Here is a 7,500-nt window from a genome sequence, read left to right on the forward strand (position 1 = left end):
AAATCTGTATATGGATAAGTAGCCTATGGTTGTCAACTTATTTCGTACGGCCATACCAGCCTGGCAACGCCCGATCTCGTCTGATCTTGGAAGCTAAGCAGGGTCGGGCCTGGTTAGTACTTGGATGGGAGACCGCCTGGGAATACCAGGTGCTGTATGCTCTTTTGCTCATTCACTTAGAAACTGAAATGTTGCAATATGCACAAGTAGTCCTTCATGAAAGGGGCTGGAAGCTGTTTTCATTTTGACACGAGAGAGAGAGAGAGAGAGACCACCTTGCATTGTCAATTGCCAAATCTGTATATGGATAAGTAGCCTATGGTTGTCAACTTATTTCATACGGCCATACCAGCCTGGCAACGCCCGATCTCGTCTGATCTCGGAAGCTAAGCAGGGTCGGGCCTGGTTAGTACTTGGATGGGAGACCGCCTGGGAATACCATGTGCTGTATGCTCTTTTGCTCATTCACTTAGAAACTGAAATGTTGCAATATGCACAAGTAGTCCTTCATGAAAGGGGCTGGAAGCTGTTTTCATTTTGACACGAGAGCGAGAGAGAGAGAGAGAGAGAGAGAGAGAGAGAGAGAGAGAGAGAGAGAGAGAGAGAGAGACCATCTTGCATTGTCAATTGCCAAATCTGTATATGGATAAGTAGCCTATGGTTGTCAACTTATTTCGTACGGCCAAACCAGCCTGGCAACGCCCGATCTCGTCTGATCTCGGAAGCTAAGCAGGGTCGGGCCTGGTTAGTACTTGGATGGGAGACCGCCTGGGAATACCATGTGCTGTATGCTCTTTTGCTCATTCACTTAGAAACTGAAATGTTGCAATATGCACAAGTAGTCCTTCATGAAAGGGGCTGGAAGCTGTTTTCATTTTGACACGAGAGCGAGAGAGAGAGAGAGAGAGAGAGAGAGAGAGAGAGAGAGAGAGAGAGAGAGAGAGAGAGAGAGAGAGAGAGAGAGAGAGAGAGAGAGAGAGAGAGAGAGACCATCTTGCATTGTCAATTGCCAAATCTGTATATGGATAAGTAGCCTATGGTTGTCAACTTATTTCGTACGGCCAAACCAGCCTGGCAACGCCCGATCTCGTCTGATCTCGGAAGCTAAGCAGGGTCGGGCCTGGTTAGTACTTGGATGGGAGACAGCCTGGGAATACCAGGTGCTGTATGCTCTTTTGCTCATTCACTTAGAAACTGAAATGTTGCAATATGCACAAGTAGTCCTTCATGAAAGGGGCTGGAAGCTGTTTTCATTTAGACACGAGAGAGAGAGAGAGACCACCTTGCATTGTCAATTGCCAAATCTGTATATGGATAAGTAGCCTATGGTTGTCAACTTATTTCGTACGGCCATACCAGCCTGGCAACGCCCGATCTCGTCTGATCTCGGAAGCTAAGCAGGGTCGGGCCTGGTTAGTACTTGGATGGGAGACCGCCTGGGAATACCAGGTGCTGTATGCTCTTTTGCTCATTCACTTAGAAACTGAAATGTTGCAATATGCACAAGTAGTCCTTCATGAAAGGGGCTGGAAGCTGTTTTCATTTTGACACGAGAGAGAGAGAGAGAGAGACCACCTTGCATTGTCAATTGCCAAATCTGTATATGGATAAGTAGCCTATGGTTGTCAACTTATTTCGTACGGCCATACCAGCCTGGCAACGCCCGATCTCGTCTGATCTCGGAAGCTAAGCAGGGTCGGGCCTGGTTAGTACTTGGATGGGAGACCGCCTGGGAATACCATGTGCTGTATGCTCTTTTGCTCATTCACTTAGAAACTGAAATGTTGCAATATGCACAAGTAGTCCTTCATGAAAGGGGCTGGAAGCTGTTTTCATTTTGACACGAGAGAGAGAGAGAGAGAGAGAGAGAGAGAGAGAGAGAGAGAGAGAGAGAGAGAGAGAGAGAGAGAGAGAGAGAGAGAGAGAGAGAGAGAGAGAGAGAGAGAGAGAGAGAGAGAGAGAGAGAGAGAGAGAGAGAGAGAGACCATCTTGCATTGTCAATTGCCAAATCTGTATATGGATAAGTAGCCTATGGTTGTCAACTTATTTCGTACGGCCAAACCAGCCTGGCAACGCCCGATCTCGTCTGATCTCGGAAGCTAAGCAGGGTCGGGCCTGGTTAGTACTTGGATGGGAGACAGCCTGGGAATACCAGGTGCTGTATGCTCTTTTGCTCATTCACTTAGAAACTGAAATGTTGCAATATGCACAAGTAGTCCTTCATGAAAGGGGCTGGAAGCTGTTTTCATTTAGACACGAGAGAGAGAGAGAGACCACCTTGCATTGTCAATTGCCAAATCTGTATATGGATAAGTAGCCTATGGTTGTCAACTTATTTCGTACGGCCATACCAGCCTGGCAACGCCCGATCTCGTCTGATCTCGGAAGCTAAGCAGGGTCGGGCCTGGTTAGTACTTGGATGGGAGACCGCCTGGGAATACCAGGTGCTGTATGCTCTTTTGCTCATTCACTTAGAAACTGAAATGTTGCAATATGCACAAGTAGTCCTTCATGAAAGGGGCTGGAAGCTGTTTTCATTTTGACACGAGAGAGAGAGAGAGAGAGACCACCTTGCATTGTCAATTGCCAAATCTGTATATGGATAAGTAGCCTATGGTTGTCAACTTATTTCATACGGCCATACCAGCCTGGCAACGCCCGATTTCGTCTGATCTCGGAAGCTAAGCAGGGTCGGGCCTGGTTAGTACTTGGATGGGAGACCGCCTGGGAATACCATGTGCTGTATGCTCTTTTGCTCATTCACTTAGAAACTGAAATGTTGCAATATGCACAAGTAGTCCTTCATGAAAGGGGCTGGAAGCTGTTTTCATTTTGACACGAGAGCGAGAGAGAGAGAGAGAGAGAGAGAGAGAGAGAGAGAGAGAGAGAGAGAGAGAGAGAGAGAGAGAGAGACCATCTTGCATTGTCAATTGCCAAATCTGTATATGGATAAGTAGCCTATGGTTGTCAACTTATTTCGTACGGCCAAACCAGCCTGGCAACGCCCGATCTCGTCTGATCTCGGAAGCTAAGCAGGGTCGGGCCTGGTTAGTACTTGGATGGGAGACCGCCTGGGAATACCATGTGCTGTATGCTCTTTTGCTCATTCACTTAGAAACTGAAATGTTGCAATATGCACAAGTAGTCCTTCATGAAAGGGGCTGGAAGCTGTTTTCATTTTGACACGAGAGCGAGAGAGAGAGAGAGAGAGAGAGAGAGAGAGAGAGAGAGAGAGAGAGAGAGAGAGAGAGAGAGAGAGAGAGAGAGAGAGAGACCATCTTGCATTGTCAATTGCCAAATCTGTATATGGATAAGTAGCCTATGGTTGTCAACTTATTTCGTACGGCCAAACCAGCCTGGCAACGCCCGATCTCGTCTGATCTCGGAAGCTAAGCAGGGTCGGGCCTGGTTAGTACTTGGATGGGAGACAGCCTGGGAATACCAGGTGCTGTATGCTCTTTTGCTCATTCACTTAGAAACTGAAATGTTGCAATATGCACAAGTAGTCCTTCATGAAAGGGGCTGGAAGCTGTTTTCATTTAGACACGAGAGAGAGAGAGAGACCACCTTGCATTGTCAATTGCCAAATCTGTATATGGATAAGTAGCCTATGGTTGTCAACTTATTTCGTACGGCCATACCAGCCTGGCAACGCCCGATCTCGTCTGATCTCGGAAGCTAAGCAGGGTCGGGCCTGGTTAGTACTTGGATGGGAGACCGCCTGGGAATACCAGGTGCTGTATGCTCTTTTGCTCATTCACTTAGAAACTGAAATGTTGCAATATGCACAAGTAGTCCTTCATGAAAGGGGCTGGAAGCTGTTTTCATTTTGACACGAGAGAGAGAGAGAGAGAGACCACCTTGCATTGTCAATTGCCAAATCTGTATATGGATAAGTAGCCTATGGTTGTCAACTTATTTCGTACGGCCATACCAGCCTGGCAACGCCCGATCTCGTCTGATCTCGGAAGCTAAGCAGGGTCGGGCCTGGTTAGTACTTGGATGGGAGACCGCCTGGGAATACCATGTGCTGTATGCTCTTTTGCTCATTCACTTAGAAACTGAAATGTTGCAATATGCACAAGTAGTCCTTCATGAAAGGGGCTGGAAGCTGTTTTCATTTTGACACGAGAGAGAGAGAGAGAGAGAGAGAGAGAGAGAGAGAGAGAGAGAGAGAGAGAGAGAGAGAGAGAGAGAGAGAGAGAGAGAGAGAGAGAGAGAGAGAGAGAGAGAGAGAGAGAGAGAGAGAGAGAGAGAGACCATCTTGCATTGTCAATTGCCAAATCTGTATATGGATAAGTAGCCTATGGTTGTCAACTTATTTCGTACGGCCAAACCAGCCTGGCAACGCCCGATCTCGTCTGATCTCGGAAGCTAAGCAGGGTCGGGCCTGGTTAGTACTTGGATGGGAGACAGCCTGGGAATACCAGGTGCTGTATGCTCTTTTGCTCATTCACTTAGAAACTGAAATGTTGCAATATGCACAAGTAGTCCTTCATGAAAGGGGCTGGAAGCTGTTTTCATTTAGACACGAGAGAGAGAGAGAGACCACCTTGCATTGTCAATTGCCAAATCTGTATATGGATAAGTAGCCTATGGTTGTCAACTTATTTCGTACGGCCATACCAGCCTGGCAACGCCCGATCTCGTCTGATCTCGGAAGCTAAGCAGGGTCGGGCCTGGTTAGTACTTGGATGGGAGACCGCCTGGGAATACCAGGTGCTGTATGCTCTTTTGCTCATTCACTTAGAAACTGAAATGTTGCAATATGCACAAGTAGTCCTTCATGAAAGGGGCTGGAAGCTGTTTTCATTTTGACACGAGAGAGAGAGAGAGAGAGACCACCTTGCATTGTCAATTGCCAAATCTGTATATGGATAAGTAGCCTATGGTTGTCAACTTATTTCGTACGGCCATACCAGCCTGGCAACGCCCGATCTCGTCTGATCTCGGAAGCTAAGCAGGGTCGGGCCTGGTTAGTACTTGGATGGGAGACCGCCTGGGAATACCATGTGCTGTATGCTCTTTTGCTCATTCACTTAGAAACTGAAATGTTGCAATATGCACAAGTAGTCCTTCATGAAAGGGGCTGGAAGCTGTTTTCATTTTGACACGAGAGCGAGAGAGAGAGAGAGAGAGAGAGAGAGAGAGAGAGAGAGAGAGAGAGAGAGAGAGAGAGAGAGAGAGAGAGAGAGAGAGAGAGAGAGAGAGAGAGAGAGAGAGAGAGAGAGAGAGAGAGAGAGAGAGAGAGAGAGAGAGAGAGAGACCACCTTGCCTTGTCAATTGCCAAATCTGTATATGGATAAGTAGCCTATGGTTGTCAACTTATTTCGTACGGCCATACCAGCCTGGCAACGCCCAATCTCGTCTGATCTCGGAAGCTAAGCAGGGTCGGGCCTGGTTAGTACTTGGATGGGAGACCGCCTGGGAATACCAGGTGCTGTATGCTCTTTTGATTCATTCACTTAGAAACTGAAATGTTGCAATATGCACAAGTAGTCCTTCATGAAAGGGGCTGGAAGCTGTTTTCATTTTGACACGAGAGAGAGAGAGAGAGACCACCTTGCATTGTCAATTGCCAAATCTGTATATGGATAAGTAGCCTATGGTTGTCAACTTATTTCGTACGGCCATACCAGCCTGGCAACGCCCAATCTCGTCTGATCTCGGAAGCTAAGCAGGGTCGGGCCTGGTTAGTACTTGGATGGGAGACCGCCTGGGAATACCAGGTGCTGTATGCTCTTTTGATTCATTCACTTAGAAACTGAAATGTTGCAATATGCACAAGTAGTCCTTCATGAAAGGGGCTGGAAGCTGTTTTCATTTTGACACGAGAGAGAGAGAGAGAGACCACCTTGCATTGTCAATTGCCAAATCTGTATATGGATAAGTAGCCTATGGTTGTCAACTTATTTCGTACGGCCATACCAGCCTGGCAACGCCCAATCTCGTCTGATCTCGGAAGCTAAGCAGGGTCGGGCCTGGTTAGTACTTGGATGGGAGACCGCCTGGGAATACCAGGTGCTGTATGCTCTTTTGATTCATTCACTTAGAAACTGAAATGTTGCAATATGCACAAGTAGTCCTTCATGAAAGGGGCTGGAAGCTGTTTTCATTTTGACACGAGAGAGAGAGAGAGAGACCACCTTGCATTGTCAATTGCCAAATCTGTATATGGATAAGTAGCCTATGGTTGTCAACTTATTTCGTACGGCCATACCAGCCTGGCAACGCCCAATCTCGTCTGATCTCGGAAGCTAAGCAGGGTCGGGCCTGGTTAGTACTTGGATGGGAGACCGCCTGGGAATACCAGGTGCTGTATGCTCTTTTGATTCATTCACTTAGAAACTGAAATGTTGCAATATGCACAAGTAGTCCTTCATGAAAGGGGCTGGAAGCTGTTTTCATTTTGACACGAGAGCGAGAGAGAGAGACCACCTTGCATTGTCAATTGCCAAATCTGTATATGGATAAGTAGCCTATGGTTGTCAACTTATTTCGTACGGCCATACCAGCCTGGCAACGCCCGATCTCGTCTGATCTCGGAAGCTAAGCAGGGTCGGGCCTGGTTAGTACTTGGATGGGAGACCGCCTGGGAATACCATGTGCTGTATGCTCTTTTGCTCATTCACTTAGAAACTGAAATGTTGCAATATGCACAAGTAGTCCTTCATGAAAGGGGCTGGAAGCTGTTTTCATTTTGACACGAGAGAGAGAGAGAGAGAGAGACCACCTTGCATTGTCAATTGCCAAATCTGTATATGGATAAGTAGCCTATGGTTGTCAACTTATTTCGTACGGCCATACCAGCCTGGCAACGCCCAATCTCGTCTGATCTCGGAAGCTAAGCAGGGTCGGGCCTGGTTAGTACTTGGATGGGAGACCGCCTGGGAATACCAGGTGCTGTATGCTCTTTTGATTCATTCACTTAGAAACTGAAATGTTGCAATATGCACAAGTAGTCCTTCATGAAAGGGGCTGGAAGCTGTTTTCATTTTGACACGAGAGAGAGAGAGAGAGACCACCTTGCATTGTCAATTGCCAAATCTGTATATGGATAAGTAGCCTATGGTTGTCAACTTATTTCGTACGGCCATACCAGCCTGGCAACGCCCGATCTCGTCTGATCTCGGAAGCTAAGCAGGGTCGGGCCTGGTTAGTACTTGGATGGGAGACCGCCTGGGAATACCATGTGCTGTATGCTCTTTTGCTCATTCACTTAGAAACTGAAATGTTGCAATATGCACAAGTAGTCCTTCATGAAAGGGGCTGGAAGCTGTTTTCATTTTGACACGAGAGCGAGAGAGAGAGAGAGAGAGAGAGAGAGAGAGAGAGAGAGAGAGAGAGAGAGAGAGAGAGAGAGAGAGAGAGAGAGAGAGAGAGAGAGAGAGAGAGAGAGAGAGAGAGAGAGAGAGAGAGAGAGAGAGAGAGAGAGAGAGAGACCATCTTGCATTGTCAATTGCCAAATCTGTATATGGATAAGTAGCCTATGGTTGTCAA

At 47.2% G+C, this 7,500-nt stretch overlaps 6 non-coding genes and 17 pseudogenes across 6 annotated transcripts; all 23 read left to right on the plus strand.

Annotated features, from left to right (window-relative positions):
• Positions 1-42: 42 nt before the first annotated feature.
• On the plus strand, positions 43-161 carry LOC146297461 (5S ribosomal RNA). Its single transcript, XR_014737900.1, has one exon. It is a non-coding gene; the product is annotated as a 5S ribosomal RNA (ribosomal RNA).
• A 174-nt stretch (positions 162-335) lies between these two features.
• Positions 336-454, plus strand: LOC146297462 (5S ribosomal RNA). The gene has a single exon (XR_014737933.1). It is a non-coding gene; the product is annotated as a 5S ribosomal RNA (ribosomal RNA).
• Positions 455-674: 220 nt separating this feature from the next.
• LOC146297463 (5S ribosomal RNA) lies at positions 675-793 on the plus strand (annotated as a pseudogene).
• Positions 794-1,053: 260 nt separating this feature from the next.
• Positions 1,054-1,172, plus strand: LOC146297464 (5S ribosomal RNA; annotated as a pseudogene).
• A 170-nt stretch (positions 1,173-1,342) lies between these two features.
• LOC146297465 (5S ribosomal RNA) lies at positions 1,343-1,461 on the plus strand. The gene has a single exon (XR_014744536.1). It is a non-coding gene; the product is annotated as a 5S ribosomal RNA (ribosomal RNA).
• Positions 1,462-1,635: 174 nt separating this feature from the next.
• On the plus strand, positions 1,636-1,754 carry LOC146297466 (5S ribosomal RNA; annotated as a pseudogene).
• A 294-nt stretch (positions 1,755-2,048) lies between these two features.
• Positions 2,049-2,167, plus strand: LOC146297467 (5S ribosomal RNA; annotated as a pseudogene).
• A 170-nt stretch (positions 2,168-2,337) lies between these two features.
• LOC146297468 (5S ribosomal RNA) lies at positions 2,338-2,456 on the plus strand. Its single transcript, XR_014744547.1, has one exon. It is a non-coding gene; the product is annotated as a 5S ribosomal RNA (ribosomal RNA).
• A 174-nt stretch (positions 2,457-2,630) lies between these two features.
• LOC146297469 (5S ribosomal RNA) lies at positions 2,631-2,749 on the plus strand (annotated as a pseudogene).
• A 228-nt stretch (positions 2,750-2,977) lies between these two features.
• LOC146297470 (5S ribosomal RNA) lies at positions 2,978-3,096 on the plus strand (annotated as a pseudogene).
• Positions 3,097-3,338: 242 nt separating this feature from the next.
• LOC146297471 (5S ribosomal RNA) lies at positions 3,339-3,457 on the plus strand (annotated as a pseudogene).
• A 170-nt stretch (positions 3,458-3,627) lies between these two features.
• Positions 3,628-3,746, plus strand: LOC146297472 (5S ribosomal RNA). Its single transcript, XR_014744558.1, has one exon. It is a non-coding gene; the product is annotated as a 5S ribosomal RNA (ribosomal RNA).
• Positions 3,747-3,920: 174 nt separating this feature from the next.
• LOC146297473 (5S ribosomal RNA) lies at positions 3,921-4,039 on the plus strand (annotated as a pseudogene).
• A 284-nt stretch (positions 4,040-4,323) lies between these two features.
• On the plus strand, positions 4,324-4,442 carry LOC146297474 (5S ribosomal RNA; annotated as a pseudogene).
• A 170-nt stretch (positions 4,443-4,612) lies between these two features.
• On the plus strand, positions 4,613-4,731 carry LOC146297475 (5S ribosomal RNA). Its single transcript, XR_014744569.1, has one exon. It is a non-coding gene; the product is annotated as a 5S ribosomal RNA (ribosomal RNA).
• A 174-nt stretch (positions 4,732-4,905) lies between these two features.
• Positions 4,906-5,024, plus strand: LOC146297476 (5S ribosomal RNA; annotated as a pseudogene).
• A 306-nt stretch (positions 5,025-5,330) lies between these two features.
• On the plus strand, positions 5,331-5,449 carry LOC146297477 (5S ribosomal RNA; annotated as a pseudogene).
• Positions 5,450-5,622: 173 nt separating this feature from the next.
• LOC146297478 (5S ribosomal RNA) lies at positions 5,623-5,741 on the plus strand (annotated as a pseudogene).
• A 173-nt stretch (positions 5,742-5,914) lies between these two features.
• LOC146297479 (5S ribosomal RNA) lies at positions 5,915-6,033 on the plus strand (annotated as a pseudogene).
• A 173-nt stretch (positions 6,034-6,206) lies between these two features.
• On the plus strand, positions 6,207-6,325 carry LOC146297480 (5S ribosomal RNA; annotated as a pseudogene).
• Positions 6,326-6,498: 173 nt separating this feature from the next.
• LOC146297481 (5S ribosomal RNA) lies at positions 6,499-6,617 on the plus strand (annotated as a pseudogene).
• Positions 6,618-6,793: 176 nt separating this feature from the next.
• On the plus strand, positions 6,794-6,912 carry LOC146297482 (5S ribosomal RNA; annotated as a pseudogene).
• A 173-nt stretch (positions 6,913-7,085) lies between these two features.
• On the plus strand, positions 7,086-7,204 carry LOC146297483 (5S ribosomal RNA; annotated as a pseudogene).
• Positions 7,205-7,500: the final 296 nt, after the last annotated feature.

The sequence above is a fragment of the Hypomesus nipponensis genome, chromosome 3 (assembly GCF_054491055.1).
Source record: "Hypomesus nipponensis isolate SF chromosome 3, ASM5449105v1, whole genome shotgun sequence".
Taxonomy (NCBI): Eukaryota; Metazoa; Chordata; class Actinopteri; order Osmeriformes; family Osmeridae; genus Hypomesus; species Hypomesus nipponensis.